At 46.0% G+C, this 18,004-nt stretch overlaps 1 pseudogene; it reads right to left on the minus strand.

Annotated features, from left to right (window-relative positions):
- Positions 1–12,552: 12,552 nt before the first annotated feature.
- On the minus strand, positions 12,553–12,670 carry LOC126109023 (5S ribosomal RNA; annotated as a pseudogene).
- Positions 12,671–18,004: the final 5,334 nt, after the last annotated feature.

Raw genomic sequence — 18,004 nt, forward strand, 5'->3', positions numbered from 1 at the left:
GAGGCGCCAGGTGGAAATGGCATGGCAAGCCGTTCCACAGGACTACATCCAGCATCTCTACGATCGTCTCCATGGGAGAATAGCAGCCTGCATTGCTGCGAAAGGTGGATATACACTGTACTAGTGCCGACATTGTGCATGCTCTGTTGCCTGTGTCTATGTGCCTGTGGTTCTGTCAGTGTGATCATGTGATGTATCTGACCCCAGGAATGTGTCAATAAAGTTTCCCCTTTCTGGGACAATGAATTCACGGTGTTCTTATTTCAATTTCCAGGAGTGTACTTCCATTCTCCGCATAATGCTGAGGTGTTGTGATCCCCGGGTTCGATTCTCGGCGGGGTCAGGGTGTTGTGTGATGTCCTTAGGTTAGTTAGGTTTAAGTAGTTCTAAGTTCTAGGGGACTGATGACTATAGATTTTAAGTCCCATAGTGCTCAGAGCCATTTGAACCATTTTTTTTTGTTGTGATCCACACGTAATTACACCAAGTATTTTTCACAAATGACGTAGTAAAACACTTTTCACTTCACCATAACACAGTACTTGCACACAAGAGTGATCCAGAACATTCTTCTACACCAAATGTAAAGAATAAATAAAAACGAAAACCGATTGATAATGGCACAGTGGTGCCGAAAGCCTCTTTGGGTACTGAGATAAACGGTGTTTTGCATAACTGGCGGACCTCACATCCAACAAACAGTCCACGTTTTACAATGTTTCATAGCTGTGCTGTGTTCTGCATGTTTTAGAATTAAAGAACCCACTGATGGTGGCGATATTTGTAGCTGAATCTGGTATGGAGAATAAGTAAATAAATAACAAAACTATTTTGCATCAACGTGGACCCACAATTCTCATATTATTGTTTTTGAAACTGTAGTTAGACAGCAGATATGAATGCATATAAGGCGAACACGAGCCTGTGACGAATCACGTGATGCGCTAGTGTGGGTCAGCGAATTACAGTACTGGCTATTAAAATTGCTACACCAAGAAGAAATGCAGATGATAAACGGGTATTCATTGGACAAATATATTATACTAGAACTAACATGTGATTATATTTTCAGGCAATTTGGGTGCATAGATCCTGAGAAATCAGTACCCAGAACAACCACCTCTGGCCGTAATAACGGCCTTGGTACGTCTGAGCTTGAGTCAAACAGAACTTGGATGGCGTGTACAGGTACAGCTGCCCATGCAGCTTCAACACGATACCACAGTTCATCAAGAGTAGTGACTGGCATATTGTGACGAGCCAGTTGCTCGGCCACCATTGACCAGACGTTTTCAGTTGGTGAGACATCTGGAGAATGTGCTGGCCAGGACAGCAGTCGAACATTTTCTGTATCCAGAAAGGCCGGTACTGGACCTGCAACACGCGGTCGTGCATTATCCTGCTGAAATGTAGGGTTTCACAGGGATCGAATGAAGGGTAGAGCCCCGGGTCGTAACACATCTCAAATGTAACGTGCACTGTTCAAAGTGCCGTCAATGCGAACAAGAGGTGACTGAGACGTGTAACCAATGGCACCCCATACCATCACGGCGGGTGATACGCCAGTATGGCGATGACAAATATACGTTTCCAATGTGCGTTTACCGCGATGTCGCCAAACACGGATGCGACCATCATGATGCTGTAAACAGAAACTGAATTCATCCGAAAAATGATGTTTTGCCATTCGTGCACCCAGGTTCGTCGTTGAGTACACCATCGCAGGCGCTCCTGTCTGTGATGCAGCGTCAATAGTAACCGCAGCCACGGTCTCCGAGCTGATAGTCCGTGCTGCTGCAAACGTCGTCGAACTGTTCGTGCAGATGGTTGTCGTCTTGCAAACGTCCCCATCTGTTGACTCGGGGATCGAGACGTTGCTGCGCGAGCCGTTACAGCCATGCTTGTCATCTCGGCTGCTAGTGATAAGAGGCCGTTGGGATCCAGCACGGCGTTCCGTATTGCCCTCCTGAACCCACCGATTGCATATTATGCTAACAGTGTTTGGATCTCGACCAACGCGAGCAGCAATGTCGCGATACGATAAACCGCAATCGCGATAGGCTACAATCCGACTTTTATCAAGGTCGGAAATGTCATGGTACGCATTTCTCCTCCTTACACGAGGCATCACAACAACGTTTCACCAGGCAACGCCGCTCAACTACTGTTGGAAACTTTTCTCATGTCAGCACGTTGTATGTGTCGCCACCGGCGCCAACCTTGTGTGAATGCTCTGCAAAGCTTATCATTTGCATATCACAGCATCTTCTTCCTGTCGATTAAATCTCGCATCTGTAGCACGTCATCTTCGTGGTGTAGCAATTTTAATGGCCATTAGTGTAATAATCTATTACAAGAAATAGACGTGACGTATGGAACTTTAGGTCAGTCCGGGGAGCGTGCTCGGATAGCCTAAGTGGAAAGCCGGCCGCTCGCCGTAAGCGGGAAATCCGGGTTCGGCTCTCAGTCCGGCACAAATTTTCATACGTCGCTTTAGGTAGTACGTCTCTACCTCTTATACTGAAGTTGAACTTCAGGAATAAATTTCAGTAGTTTTAAGTGTCTGGAAGTGTGTTCTGAAAATTTAGTTCTGGAGTGTAGTCTTGAACAGAAATGAGACAGTTTACACGAGGCGAGCATAGAATTTTCGATCTACCCACATATTCTTCGGCGTTCTTCTGTATCAGCATACTGAAAAGTATTCTCTTTTTGTCTGAAATGTCTATCGTCCACGTTTCACTACTGTACAAAGCTACGATCCAGGCAAACACTTCCAGAAAATACGCCCTAATACTGAAATTTGTATTTGACGTTAACAAATTTCTCTTTACTTAATAACGCTATTTTTCTTGCCATTGGCTCTGAACACTATGGGACTCAACTTGTGGGGTCATCAGTCCCCTAGAACTTAGAACTACTTAAACCTAACTAACCTAAGGACACCACACACATCCATGCCCGAGGCAGGATTGGAACCTGCGATCGTAGCGGTCACGCGGTTCCAGACTGAAGCGCCTAGAGCCGCTCGGCCACACCGGCCGACTTTCTTGCCATTGCCAGTCTACTTTTTGTATGCTTTCTCTTTCGGTCATCATCAGTTATTTTACTGTCAGCAAAACTCATGTGCTACTTTTAATGTTCCATTTCCCATTCTAATTCTCTCAGCACCGCCTGATTTAATTACATTGTGTTACCCTTATGTCGCTTTTGTTCATGTTCATCTTATAGCCTCTTTTCAAGACATAAACCATTCCGTTCAAATGCTCTTCTAAGTCCGTTGCTTGACAGAATTACGATATCATTGGCAAACCTCAATGTTTTTATTTCCTCTCCCTGGAATTTAATTTCTGTTCCAAAATTTTCTTTGGTTTCCTTTACTGCTTGCTCAATATACAGATAGAATAACATTCTACTGTCTGTATGCTACCCAAATTAGGGATGACATTTCGCTCCACGTATTTTACCGTTGCTACCTTCATAATTTCAAAGACTGCGTTTCAGTCAACATTACTAAAAGATGTGTCGGAATCCACAGGTGCTATTACCATGCTTTTGCCTTCCCTCAACGTATCTTCTAAGATAGGTCTTAAGGTCAGTTTTTCCCAGCGTACTCCGCAACATTTTTATGGAACAGAAACTGATCTTCCTCGAGGTTAGGGTCTAATTTACCATTCTTTCGTAAATGTCAGCATTTTGCAGCCATGACTTATTAAACTGATAGTTCGGTAATAAAAAAAATGGTTCAAGTAACTCTGAGCACTATGGGATTTAACATCTGAGGTTATCAGTCCCCTAGACTTAGAACTACTTAAACCTAACTAACCTAAGGACATCACACACATCCATGCCCGAGGTAGGATTCGAACCTGCGACCGTAGCAGTCGCGCGGTTCTGGACTGAAGCGCCTAGAACCGCTCGGCCACAACAGTTCGCTGATATTCACACTCGGAAGCACCTGATTTCTTTGGAATTGCACTTCTTGAAGTGTGGGCGAATTTCGCGAATCTCATGTATCTCGCACGCCAAGTGGGTTTCCCAAAGGTACCAGTAGTTCAGACGGAATGTCGTCTTCTACCTGACGCTCGATTCCACTTAAGTCTTTCGGTGTTCTGCCAAACACCTCTCGCAATCCTGTATCTCCTATCTTATGTTCATCTACGTCCGCTTCCGTTTCTATAATAATGGACCTAAGTTCAGTTCCCTTTTGCAGCCACACTGCATGCTCCTTCCACTTTCCAGCTTTACTTTCGATGCTTATTAATGGTTTTGTATGCGAGCTCTTGATACTGATACAGCTACATCGTGGTATTACAGTAATATTGTCACTACAGTACCTTCCCTTACAGCCGGCCGGAGTGGCCGAGCGGTTAAAGGCGCTACAGTCTGGAACCGCACGACCGCTACGGTCGCTGGTTCGAATCCTGCGTCGGGCATAGATGTGTGTGATGTCCTTAGGTTAGTTAGGTTTAAGTAGTTCTAAGTTCTAGGGGACTCATGACCTCAGAAGTTAAGTCCCATAGTGCTCAGAGCCATTTGAACAAGTTCCTTTGGCTCTTAAGAGCACACATCAAGTTGTGCGCCGCGTGTACCCGCAAAAAAATGGCTCTGAGCACTATGGGATTTAACTTCTGTGGTCATCAGTCCCCTAGAACTTAGAACTACTTAAACCTAACTAACCTAAGGACATCACACACATCCATGCCCGAGGCAGGATTCGAACCTGCGACCGTAGCAGTTGTACCCGCAAAGAAGCGATATTAGTTTTCAGAATGCTTAGACAGCAGTGTCACTGCGATCGTATCAAATTGTCGAAGGCAACGCCCAGCGGCAGGTCAGGTCGCCCTATTTGCTGCGTCCCTCTCTGCCACCCCTCTTCCTTCTCTCCCCTTCATCTCACGGCGCCAGATCTGTGCAGATGTTGCAGATGTTAATTAAAACACCTTTCAGGCGCAGAACTTATCGGAAAAGCACAAAGAAATGGAAAATACAAAGGAAACGGCAATTTTCTGGGACGGCGAGGGAAGAAATTTCCTTCGAGAGGCTCCGATTACTTCCACTCCTGTAAGACGAGAGGCATTATTCCCGAATAACGAAACAAAATTGTGCCTCCTTCCTCGTTAGCAGCGCGAAGCGCAGTCGACGTAAACCGGAGAGAAACGCGCTAACAAACCAGCTACAGGGGGCGTGCCAACCAGCCAGGCGTTCGTTTTAGAGAATGCGTCCACACAGAACCGCACCCCTACACAGTACAGTCGCGACACAATGGTGCACAGTGGCGAGAAACCGGCCGAAAGGTTAATGTTTGTATTTGTACTTGACGACGGACTACAGTTTTCAGACAATGAAATTTATTCCAAAAATTCAACTTAACTGTAACAGATGTAGTTGTACCACCTTAAAGCGACCTACCGGAATGAAAAGTTGAGCCGGCCCGGGATTCGAACCCGGTTTTCCGCTTCTCGCGAACGGTCTGCTTGCCACTTAGCTGTCCGTGTAAGTTCCCTGGACCGACCCAAACTTCCACAGGTGACGCAATCGTCTGTTTCTTCTCATAGATATCAATTAATTTACGCACATACGCAGATCTCGTGATTTCCTTGCAGGTTTTAGAAACAAAGTAACGAGAAGTCATAAGCTATCGTTGTCATTTTCGTCAAACGTCTGTTTTCACCTTATATATATATATGTATATATATATATATATATATATATATATATATTTGATGATGAGCTACACTTTTGAAATAATGTAATTTATTCTGTACATAGTACAACTGCCGGCCGCAGTGGCCGACCGGTTCTAGGCGCTTCAGTCTGGAACTGCGCGACCGCTACGGTCGCAGGTTCGAATCCTGCCTCGGGCATGGATATGTGTGGTGCCCTTAGGTTAGTAAGTTCTAGGGGACTGATGACCTCAGATGTTAAGTCCCTTAGTTCTCAGAGCCATTTGAACCATTTTTTTTTTTTTCGTAGTACAACTATACCGATTGCAGTTTCATGAGTTTCCTTTCCTTTCATGAGTTTCCTTTCCAGTCATGAGTTTCCTTTCCTTTCATGAGTTTCCTTTCCTTTCATGAGTTTCCTTTCATGAGTTTCCTTTCCTTTCATGAGTTTCATCAGTTTCCTTTCATTTCCTTTCATGAGTTCCCTTTCCTTTCGTTTCATGAGTTTCCTTTCCTTTCGTTTCATGAGTTTCCTTTCCTTTCCTTTCATGAGTTTCCTTTCCTTTCTTTTCATGAGTTCCCTTTCCTTTCGTTTCATGAGTTTCCTTTCCTTTCGTTTAATGAGTTTCCTTTCCTTTCCTTTCATGAGTTTCCTTTCCTTTCCTTTCATGAGTTTCCTTTCCTTTCCTTTCCTTTCATGAGTTTCCTTCATGAGTTTTGTCGATGATGGCGGGGGGGGGGGGGGGTTGTCAGTATGAAAATATACTATGTGATCAAAAGTATCTGGGCACATCCCCCACCCCCAAAAACCATACGATTTTCATATTAGGTGCACTGTGCTGTCACCTACTGACTGGTACTCCATATCAGCTACTTCAGTGGTCATAAGACATCGTGAGAGGGCAGAATGCAGCGCTGTGCGGAACTCAACGGACTTCGAACGTGGTCAGGTGACTGGGTGTGGGCGAGATTTCCACACTGCTAAACGTCCCTAAGTCCACTGTTTCGATGCGATTGTGAAGTGGAAACGTGGAGGAACACGTACAGCACAAAAGTGTACAGGCTGACCTTGTCTGTTGACTGACAGAGACCGCCGACAGTTGAAGAGGATCGTAGTGTGTAATAGGCAGACATCTATCCAGACCATCACACAGGAATTCCAAACTGCATCAGGATCCACTGCAAGTACTGTGAAAGTTAGGCGGGAGGTGAGAAAACATGGATTTCATGGTCGAGCGGCTGCCACACATCACGCCAGTAAATGTCAAACGACGGCTCGCTTGGTGTAAGGAGCGTAAACATTGGACGATTGAACAGTGGGAAAACGTAGGAGTGACGAATCACGGTAAACAATGTGGCAAACTGATGGCAGGGTGTGGGTATGGCGAATGCCCAGTGAATATCTGCCAGTGTGTGTAGTGCTAACAATAAAAGTCTGAGACGGTGGTGTTATGGTGTGGTCGTTATTTTCGTGGAGAGGGACTGCGTGACACTATCACAGCACAGGCCTACATTGATGTTTCAAGCACCTTCTTTTTTCCAACTGTGTAATTCGGGGATGGCGACTGCATCATTCACCACGATCGAGCAGCTGTTCATAGCGCATGGCCTGTGGCGGAGTGGCTACGCGACAATAACATCCCTGTAATGGACTGGCCTGCACAGAGTCCTGACCTGAATCCTACTCAACACGATGTGATGTATTGGAACGCCGACTTCGTGCCAGGCCTCACCGACCGACATCGATACCTCTCCTCAGTGCAACACTAAGTGAAGAATGGGCTGCCATTCCGCAAGAAACCTTCCAGCACCTGATTGAACGTGTGCCTGCGAGAGTGGAAGCTGTCATCAAGGCTAAGGTTGGCCCAACACCATATCGAATTCGTGCATTACCGATGGAGAGCACCTCGAACTTGTAAGTCATTTTCCGCCAAATGTACGGATACTTTTGATGACATAGTGTAACTTCTGCTTCTTCCTAAGCTTGTTCTGCAATCGTGTAATCGTAAAATGACGAGTCTTACTGTCTATGTATTCGCAGTACGTTGCATCTGTTTGTGTTGATGGTCGACTGCAGATCCCTCCACGGAGCGTCGATTCCCTCCAGGTCTTCAGGCTTTCGTCTGCAATTTTTCAACCTTTGCGAGTTTTCGGTGTACAACATCATCCGCGAAATGCCTCATCGGATTCCCAAAGTTATCTAGTATGTTATTTGTACGCTGAAAAGCCAGAGACACTGCTACACCTCCCTAATATCGTGTAGGGTCTCCGTGTGCGCGCAGATGTGCTGCTACACAACGTGGCACGGACTCGACTAATGTCTGAAGCACTGCTGGAGGGAACTGACGCAATCAATCCTGGAGGGCTGCCCATAAATCCTGTAACCTCCCCGCAGAGAATGAAGAATGCCAATAAAAATGAGCCATGAGTAACCTTCCCACAAAATATAACAACTTATAATTAAATGAATTTTTAATTATTGTGAGCTCTGAACAAAATTAATCTTAATGTAACCTCTGAACAAAATTGGCTCCGATTTATAGTCTCTGTGCAAAGAATGCATTCACACTTAATATTCCCACAAAATTCTTTTCTCATTTAATGTCAAGTTCGAAACAGAAAAATTCCTAAACACCAAAATAATAAAAAAGTTTAGTAACCTGATAAATTTTATGAGGACAGCAGCGCTGACCTTCGGCCATGTATTCTGAATAAAAAAAGCAAAAATTTTTACCTCAATAAAACTGCAATTATATCTGCTCTTAAATTAGCCATTTTTCGACACAGCTTCGTGCAATGCTGGCGTAATTTTTATTTTATTTTATTTTATTTATTTATTTTTTTTGATTATTGGAAGCAATGATCATGCATTTGAAATATTCTTTAAATTGAAATGAATGCTTTTCTTTAAAAGAGTTGCTTTATACACTCCTGGAAATTGAAATAAGAACACCGTGAATTCATTGTCCCAGGAAGGGGAAACTTTATTGACACATTCCTGGGGTCAGATACATCACATGGTCACACTGACAGAACCACAGGCACATAGACACAGGCAACAGAGCATGCACAATGTCGGCACTAGTACAGTGTATATCCACCTTTCGCAGCAATGCAGGCTGCTATTCTCCCATGGACACGATCGTAGAGATGCTGGATGTAGTCCTGTGCAACGGCTTGCCATGCCATTTCCACCTGGCGCCTCAGTTGGACCAGCGTTCGTGCTGGACGTGCAGACCGCGTGAGACGACGCTTCATCCAGTCCCAAACATGCTCAATGGGGGACAGATCCGGAGATCTTGCTGGCCAGGGTAGTTGGCTTACACCTTCTAGAGCACGTTGGGTGGCACGGGATACATGCGGACGTGCATTGTCCTGTTGGAACAGCAAGTTCCCTTGCCGGTCTAGGAATGGTAGAACGATGGGTTCGATGACGATTTGGATGTACCGTGCACTATTCAGTGTCCCCTCGACGATCACCAGTGGTGTACGGCCAGTGTAGGAGATCGCTCCCCACACCATGATGCCGGGTGTTGGCCCTGTGTGCCTCGGTCGTATGCAGTCCTGATTGTGGCGCTCACCTGCACGGCGCCAAACACGCATACGACCATCATTGGCACCAAGGCAGAAGCGACTCTCATCGCTGAAGACGACACGTCTCCATTCGTCCCTCCATTCACGCCTGTCGCGACACCACTGGAGGCGGACTGCACGATGTTGGGGCGTGAGCGGAAGACGGCCTAACGGTGTGCGGGACCGTAGCCCAGCTTCATGGAGACGGTTGCGAATGGTCCTCGCCGATACCCCAGGAGCAACAGTGTCCCTAATTTGCTGGGAAGTGGCGGTGCGGTCCCCTACGGCACTGCGTAGGATCCTACGGTCTTGGCGTGCATCCGTGCGTCGCTGCGGTCCGGTCCCAGGTCGACGGGCACGTGCACCTTCCGCCGACCACTGGCGACAACATCGATGTGCTGTGGAGACCTCACGCCCCACGTGTTGAGCAATTCGGTGGTACGTCCACCCGGCCTCCCGCATGCCCACTATACGCCCTCGCTCAAAGTCCGTCAACTGCACATACAGTTCACGTCCACGCTGTCGCGGCATGCTACCAGTGTTAAAGACTGCGATGGAGCTCCGTATGCCACGGCAAACTGGCTGACACTGACGGCGGCGGTGCACAAATGCTGCGCCATTCGACGGCCAACACCGCGGTTCCTGGTGTGTCCGCTGTGCCGTGCGTGTGATCATTGCTTGTACAGCCCTCTCGCAGTGTCCGGAGCAAGTATGGTGGGTCTGACACACCGGTGTCAATGTGTTCTTTTTTCCATTTCCAGGAGTGTATCTCTCGGCCAATGAGAGAAAGGCTTCGTCAGTGTAGTCGCTAGCAAAGTCGTCCGTACAACTGGGGCGAGTGCTAGTACGTCTCTCAAGACCTGCCGTGTGGTGGCGCTCGGTCTGCGATCACTGACAGTGGCGACACGCGGGTCCGACATGTACTAATGGACCGCGGCCGATTTAAAGCTACCACCTAGCAAGTGTGGTGTCTGGCGGTGACACTGCAACACGAGTGGGCCATCCGCTCTGAACACCCATATCGATGGTATCTTGTCGAACGGTTCGGATGCGGACACTCGTTGATGGCCCAGCATTGAAATCTGCAGCAATTTCACGTTGAAAGATTCTCTTCAGTCGTCGTTGGTCCCGTTCTTGCAGGATCTGTTTCCGGCCGCAGCGATTTGGGAGATATCATGTTTCTCCGGATTCCTGATATTCACGGTACACTCGTGAAATGGTCGTGCGGGAAAATCGCCACTTCACCGCTACCTCGGAGATGCTGTCTCCGATCGCTCGTGTGCCAACTACAACACCACGTTCAAACTCACCTAAATCTTGATAACCTGCTATCGTAGCAGCGGAGTCGTATTCTGCCTGTTTACATCTCTCTATTTGAATATGCATGTCTGTACTAGTTTCTCTGGCGCCTCAGTGTATGTTCTGCAGTCATACACTGCTTTGGCTGCAAGTATAGCGATCAGTGCCGGCCGTTGTGGCCGAGCGGTTGTAGGCGCTTCAGCCCGGAACCGCGCTGCTGCTACGGTCCTAGGTTCGAATCCTGCCTCGGGCATGGAGGTGTGTGATGTCCTTAGGTTAGGAGGGGACTGATAAGCTCAGATGTTAAGTCCCATAGTGCTCAGAGCCATTTTTATAGCGAACGGAACTTAACGATCCTGTGTAGGTATACGACGTCTCTATGCAAAATAGTTTTTGTTGTGCTGTATAATGCCCCTTTTTGTGTTCTTGAAAGGAAAGATCATTCCTCACTCAATGTCTGCACTTTACAAGAGAAATGTAAATGAACTGTGGTATAATGTGCTGTTTCATCGCCCTCTCGGTCCTTAGGAAACGGCAGAAAGACAAATGCGGTGTCACACTTTTTTGTTCCTGCTATTTACTGCACTACATAAGCTTTTCTCGTAAAACAAAACGCGTCACAAATCAGTATTAACGACACTGCTCTCAAACATCCGATATAATATTCAAGAACAGGAGTTTCGCGAATGTGACAGAACCTCGTTGACAACGCAAAAATAATTGTTTTCATACATTCACTGTCAAAGAGCAATCTCAGTGGACATTCGTGTGTTGATTCCTGGAAACCTGTCGTGTTGCACAGTAGTGTAAAGTTGTGCTCAACAGCTTTCCAGTGAAATAAGCTTGATTGCTGTATCTGGGCTAGAACCACAGTTACACTAAATGGTATTCAGACAGAAGCTTGTAAATTTCAGAAAATTTCCAAAATTATTCTTAATTGTCGTAAAATTCTGCAAACTGGCAGTTGGAAATCTCTTATGTGGATCATTGGCTGCACCAAATTCAAGACAAATCTGAACTTGATAGGTTCAAAATGGTACTCTTCTACAGGGAAGTGACATGGTATTGCTGTAATGTTTCTTGTACGTGACGACAAACAGCTGGTATATGGACAGCTTGACAAAAGAAGTTAAGCGTGCGGAAGACGCGATCAGATGTAGCTGTAGCTATGTACACAAACACCCGTTCAGTGACGGTCGCGTTGGCCGAGCGGTTCTAGGCGCTTCAGTCCGGAACCACGCGGCTGCTACGGTCGCAGGTTCGAATCCTGCCTAGGGCATGGATGTGTGTGTGTGATGTCCTTAGGTTAGTTAGGTTTAAGTAGTTCTAAGTTCTAGGGGACTGATGACCACAGATGTTAAGTCCCATAGTGCTCAGAGCCATTTGAACCATTTGAACACCTTCAGTTCATACGCAAATGATTGGAGTTCTCTTTTACAAGCAGAAAGACTACCAGAGCGTATTATTATTGATGGTGTTTAGTGTTGTTACCAGACTGATGAGCCAAAATATAAGGACCATTACCCACCGCGTCAGTGGATGCGCCTTGGTGACATTGTAGGCACGTGACACGTTTGAGGTATCACCCTAGCGAAGATATAGGCTTCCAATGGGGAAGACCATTCAGATAAGCGACTTTGAACGAGTCTATCGAAAACGGCGAAGCTGGTCGAATGTTCACGTGCTACTGTCGTGACCATCTACAGTCAGTGAAACTACCGCTTGGCACGAAATGGTTGGACGTCCACGGCTCTTTACAGAACGTGGGGTTCGGAGGCTTGTCTGCTCTGTAAAGTAGAAACTAAAAAATTCCTCCCGAACAGGCCATGAAGGCCAAATGGTACCAACCGGCCGCCGTGTCATCCTCAGCCCAGAGGCGTCACTGGATGCGGATATGGAGGGTCATGTGGTCAGCACACAGCTCTCCCAGCCGTATGTCAGTTTCCGAGACCGGAGCCACTACTTCTCAATCAAGTAGCTCCTCAGTTTGCCTGACAAGGGCTCAATGCAATCCACTTGTCAACAGCGCTCGGCAGACCGGATGGTCACCCATCCGAGTGCTAGCCCAGTCCGACAGCGCTTAACTTTGGTGATCTGACGGGAACATGTGTTACCACTGCGGCAAGGCTGTTGACTCTGTAATGTAGGATAGATGGCTGTGTGTGGCATCTTCGGGAAAGAGCACAATGCTCGTGCACGCACAAGTCTTTGGAGCACCCCGTTCGTCGTACATTGTTGAACAAGGAGCTCCAGAGCAGACCACCTGTACGTGTTCACATGTGGATCCATGTGCAACGGGCATGGGACCATCGGGATTCGACTGTCGATCAATGGAAACTTGTCGGCTCTTCGAGCGAATCCCATTTTTGCTACACTGGGTCGATGGTCGCTCCACAAAAGCCTTCATCGAGGTGAACGGCAGCGCGCCACTGACACAGGCTGGCGGGAGCAGTATTATGCTACGTCAGACATTCTCTACTGCGCTTGCATGCAACCTGTTGGTGGTAATGGAAGCCACGCTGACAGCTGCGAACCACCTGCATCCCTTTATGGTTAATGCCTTCCCCGACGGCGGTGTCATATTTCAGCAGTATAATTGTCCATGTCTCGGAGTCAGAACCGTGCTATAGTATGGTTTGAGGAAATGGCGAAGCAGTAGGTACAGATACAATACCGGGAGAAATACTAAAATGCTTGAACCACAATGGAATAAGAGAAATATTGAGGTTATGTAATAAAATATATGACAGTGGTGAATGGCCTGAGGACTTTTTCACAACAGTAATGATTCCATTACCGAAAAGACAAGGAACCAAGAAATGCAGCGAGCACAGGACAATCAGCCTCATTTCACATGCAGCCAAAGTGATGTTAAGAATAATTAATAAAAGACTTGAAAAAGTAATGGAGGAGAATCTTGGCGAGGAGCAGTTTGGTTTTAGACGGAATACGGGCAACAGAGATGCAATAGGGCTCCTACGAATCTTGGGAGAAAGGTTTATTGAAAAAGGAAGAGACCTATATATGTGCTTCATCGATTTAGAAAAGGCATTTGACAATGTGGTTTGGGACAAGCTGGCGACTATTATGAGGGAAAAGAGAGTGGACTGGAAAACCAGAAGACTTATAAGCTCATTATACCTTAATCAAAAAGTTTCAGTTAAAGTGACAGGAGAAAGTACAAGCTGGATCAGACTAGGGAAAGGAGTAAGACAAGGATGCTGTTTATCAGATACTCTTTTCAACCTCTCCTTGGAAAATATGACTGACCAATGCTCATTAGATGACAAAGGAGGAGAAATTGGAGGAAGAAGAGTAGGGTGTTTGTGATTTGCTGATGACATGGTCCTTCTGTCCACAGGGGAAAAAGAATTACAGGATTTGGTGGACACCACTGCAACTAACGGTAAAAAATATGGAATGAAAATTAACACAAATAAAACAAAAGTATTGGCAATAGGAGGAAATAAGGAAATAAAAATTGTGCTGAATGGAGAAACACTAGAACAGGTGCAAAATTTTAAGTATCTTGGAAGCAGGATAGACACCGACTGGAAGAGCACCACAGAAATTAAAACAAGGATAGCAATGGCAAAAGAGGCGTTTTATAAGAAAAGGAGAATCTTCTGCAGCGGTCTGGACAGAGAACTCAGGAAGAGACTCATAAAATGTCTTGTATGGAGTGTTCTTCTATGGGGCACTGAAACATGGACTATGAGGAAAAAAGACAGAGAGAGGCTGGAGGCTTTTGAGATCTGGACATGGCGGAAGATGGAAAGAACAAGCTGGACGGACAGAGTAAAAAATGAAGAGGTACTGAGAAGAGTGGGAGAGAAAAGACAGCTACTAGATGTAATAAAGAGAAGAAAAAGAAATTGGATTGGGCATATATTAAGAAAGAATGACGGACTGATAAAAACAGTTTTAGAAGGTTATGTAGAAGGGAAAATGTAGCGAGGAAGGAAGAGATTCCAGATACTGGATGACATGATGGACGGTACAACATACAGCAGCCTTAAGGAGGAAGCAATGGATCGCGGAAAATGGAGAGGCAAAGGACCTGCTAATATAGCAGATAACTGATGATGATGATGATAGTGAACTCACGTTGATGTCTCCGCGACCAAAGTCGCCTCATGTACAATCCTATGGAACCAAGCTGTGTCGCTTTCGGGCGCCATCAGCGCGTACGCAAACCAGCGGCTCGTTATTTACGCATGGCCTGTGCGTAGGCATCTGATGCTGGATACCTCCACAAACCTTCAATCGCTGTCGTATCCCTGATTCGCAGAATCAGTGATGTATTTCGTTCCAAAAGACGGACAGACAATGAGGTTTTCATAGGGCGTGAGCAGCGTCAGATTTTGACTGATCAGGCAACATACTCTTCCGAGACAGCATAATCAGCACATGACACAGTTTTAAAGGCGCTTCTTCGTTTGTTATCATTTGGGAACCTAGTCGAATCGCTCAATATCCAGATTTCTGGGGCATTGTGATGTGACAGTGATCTGATGATGTACTCCGTGTGAACATGAGAGCTGGCTTACTAGTTGTCAATTTTCCAGTCTACCACCTCTGGATACTACAAAGGAGGATGACGGTATTGTGAACTGAGCACATCGTACCACCTAGACATCTGCATCTTCTATCTGGAGAAGTAGTAATGGGCTGTCTGCAAAGTTCTGCATCAGGCTGCACCATCTCTGAGGGGCTGACAGCAGCAGTTTATCGCCCACATTTCACTCCTGTACTGCTAAATGCCCTCAGAAAAGACTTCCTAACATTTAAATTTATATTAGATCTAAACAAATTCTTCTTTTTCAGACATCCTTTCCTTGCTATAGCTAGTCTCCATATTGCATCCTCTCTACATTGGCCATCATCTTACTTTACTACCCAAATAGGAGAACTCATCTTCATTCTTCAGTGTCTCATTTGCTACATGGGTTGGATAAAAATTAGTGGAAGTGGTGACGTAACATGGAGGGTGTCCGTCACGTTGCATGTCTGCTGTCTGTAGCTGATAGCAAAAAATCAGCTGAAATAGTGGAGTTAGTGGTGATGGCTGTCTTTGAGTCAGTTCCTGTGTGTACTGCTTTAAAGTGTTAGTGGCCAGTTCAGGTGGACTAACAGTACATTAGGAAACACGAACAACGAGTTGTGGTTAAGACTGAAGTGCTGCATGGCCATACCTCAGAAGAATATTTCCTTCTTGTATTCCTCCTCCCTCCCTCCCCCCCCCCCCCCCAACATCCTTGTTGACAACGCACGGGCCACATGGTGAAACCCATACAGGATCTCCTGTGTACGTGGGAATACTGGAACATTGTGTTCACCCAATATGAGTCCATGGGACTGTGACTGCTTCACAAAAATGTGGGTACCTTTCCATTGCACATGGTTCAGTACAAGAACAGACATCATCTGCGCCATAGGGCAGTTCTTCGAGAAATCAGCAGAAATAAATCTGCTGATGGTGTACAATGCCTTCTATCCCTGTGATGGAAGGCGATCAACATGCAGTCAATTGTATTGAGGGCATGTCATATCGTGGAAGCATGTCAATAAAGCCTGGTGTGACACGACCGTGTTGGCACTACTTTTCATCCGACGTGGGTATTACTGTTCCCTCAATACTGCCTGAGTTAGTTATACTATATTTCATTACCATAGTTTTATTAAATTAATGTTCATCTTACGACCTCCATTCAAGACACTGTTCAACTGCTCGATTAAGTCTTTTGGTGTGTCAGACAGAATCGCATGTCATCAGCATACTATAAAGCATTTATTTGTTCTCCCTGAACTTTAATTCTCTTTTAATTTTTTTCCTTGCTTTTACTTTACTACTTGCTCAACACACGGAGTGAATAACATCATATATATGAGAGTTGGAACTTTAATAGCGGCAACTATTTATTTACAGTTCGTACAAAATAGATACGTGTTTCAATGTTTTACTGGCCTTAAAAGTAGTCGCCAGCCTTGTCTATAACCCGTTGCCAGCGACGTGGAAGTCGTAGGATACTCTTAGCAGTGCCAGTTGTGTTGACAGTTCGAGCGGCGCGGTTTATTTGCCGACGAATTTGTAGCAGTTCTGAAGCGAATGCCGTGAAGTATTTCCTTCGGTTTAGAACTCCATTTGAACTCAATAGGGAAGTCAGGGGAGTGCAGCAGGTGGTATAGCTCTCAGCAGCCCCATCAGTCAAAGAAATCAGTAACAGCTTGCACTGTACGTGCTGGAGCATTGTCCCGCAAAATGATGGTCAGGTCCTGCAGAAAGTGTCATCACTTCTGTCTCTAAGCTGGTCGTAAGTTGTGTCCCAAAAATGAACGGCGTAGAGACAGAAGTGATGACACTTTCTGCAGGACCTGACCATCATTTTGCAGGACAATGCTCAAGCACGTACAGTGCAAGCTGTTACTGATTTGTTTGACTGACGGGGCTGCTAAGTGCTATACCACCTACCGCAGTCCCCTGACTTAAGCCCTCGTGAGTTCAACTCGATTTCTAAACTGAAGGGCACAATTCACGGCATTCGCTTCAGAGCTGCTATAAATTCGTCGGGCAATAGACCGCGCCGCTCGAACCGTCAACACAACTGGCACTGCTAAGAGTATCCTACGACTTCCACATCGCTGGCAACGGGTTATAGACAAGGCTGGTGGTTACTTGGAAGGTCAATAAAACATCGAGCCAAGTATCTATTTTGCACGATCTGTAAATAAAGAGTTGCCAATATTAAAGTTCCAACCCTTGTAGAATGAAATTTTCATTCTGCAGCGGAGCGTGCGCTTGATTTGAAACTTCCTGGCAGATTAAAAATGTCTGCTAGACCGAGACTCGAACTCGGAACGTTCGCCTTTCACGGGCAAGTGAAAGCGTTTGACTCGGTGCCCCACTGCAAACTCCTAACTAAGTTACGAGCATATGGGATTGGTTCCCAAATATGTGACTGGCTCGAAGACTTCTTAAGTAATAGAACCCAGTACGTTGTCCTCGACGGTGAGTGTTCATCGGAGGTGAGGGTATCATCTGGAGTGCCCCAGGGAAATGTGGTAGGTCCGCTGTTTTCTGTCTACATAAATGACCTTTTGGATAGGGTGGATAGCAATGTGCGACTGTTTGCTGACGATGCTGTGGTGTACGGGAAGGTGTCGTCGTTGAGGGACTGTAGGAGGATACAAGATGACTTGGACAGGAATTCTTATTGGTGTAAAGAATGGCAGCTAACTCTAAATATAGATAAATGTAGATTAATGCAGATGAATAGGAAAAAAAATCCCGTAATGAACACTCCGTTAGTAGTGTAGCGCTTTACATAGTCATGTCGATTAAATATTTGGGCGTAACATTGCAGAGCGATATGAAGTGGGACAAGCATGTAATGTCAGTTGTGGGGAAGGCGGATAGTCGTCTTCGGTTCATTGCTAGAATTTTGGGAAGATGGGGTTCATCTGTAAAG

This window comes from Schistocerca cancellata, chromosome 11, assembly GCF_023864275.1.
Source record: "Schistocerca cancellata isolate TAMUIC-IGC-003103 chromosome 11, iqSchCanc2.1, whole genome shotgun sequence".
Taxonomy (NCBI): domain Eukaryota; kingdom Metazoa; phylum Arthropoda; class Insecta; order Orthoptera; family Acrididae; genus Schistocerca; species Schistocerca cancellata.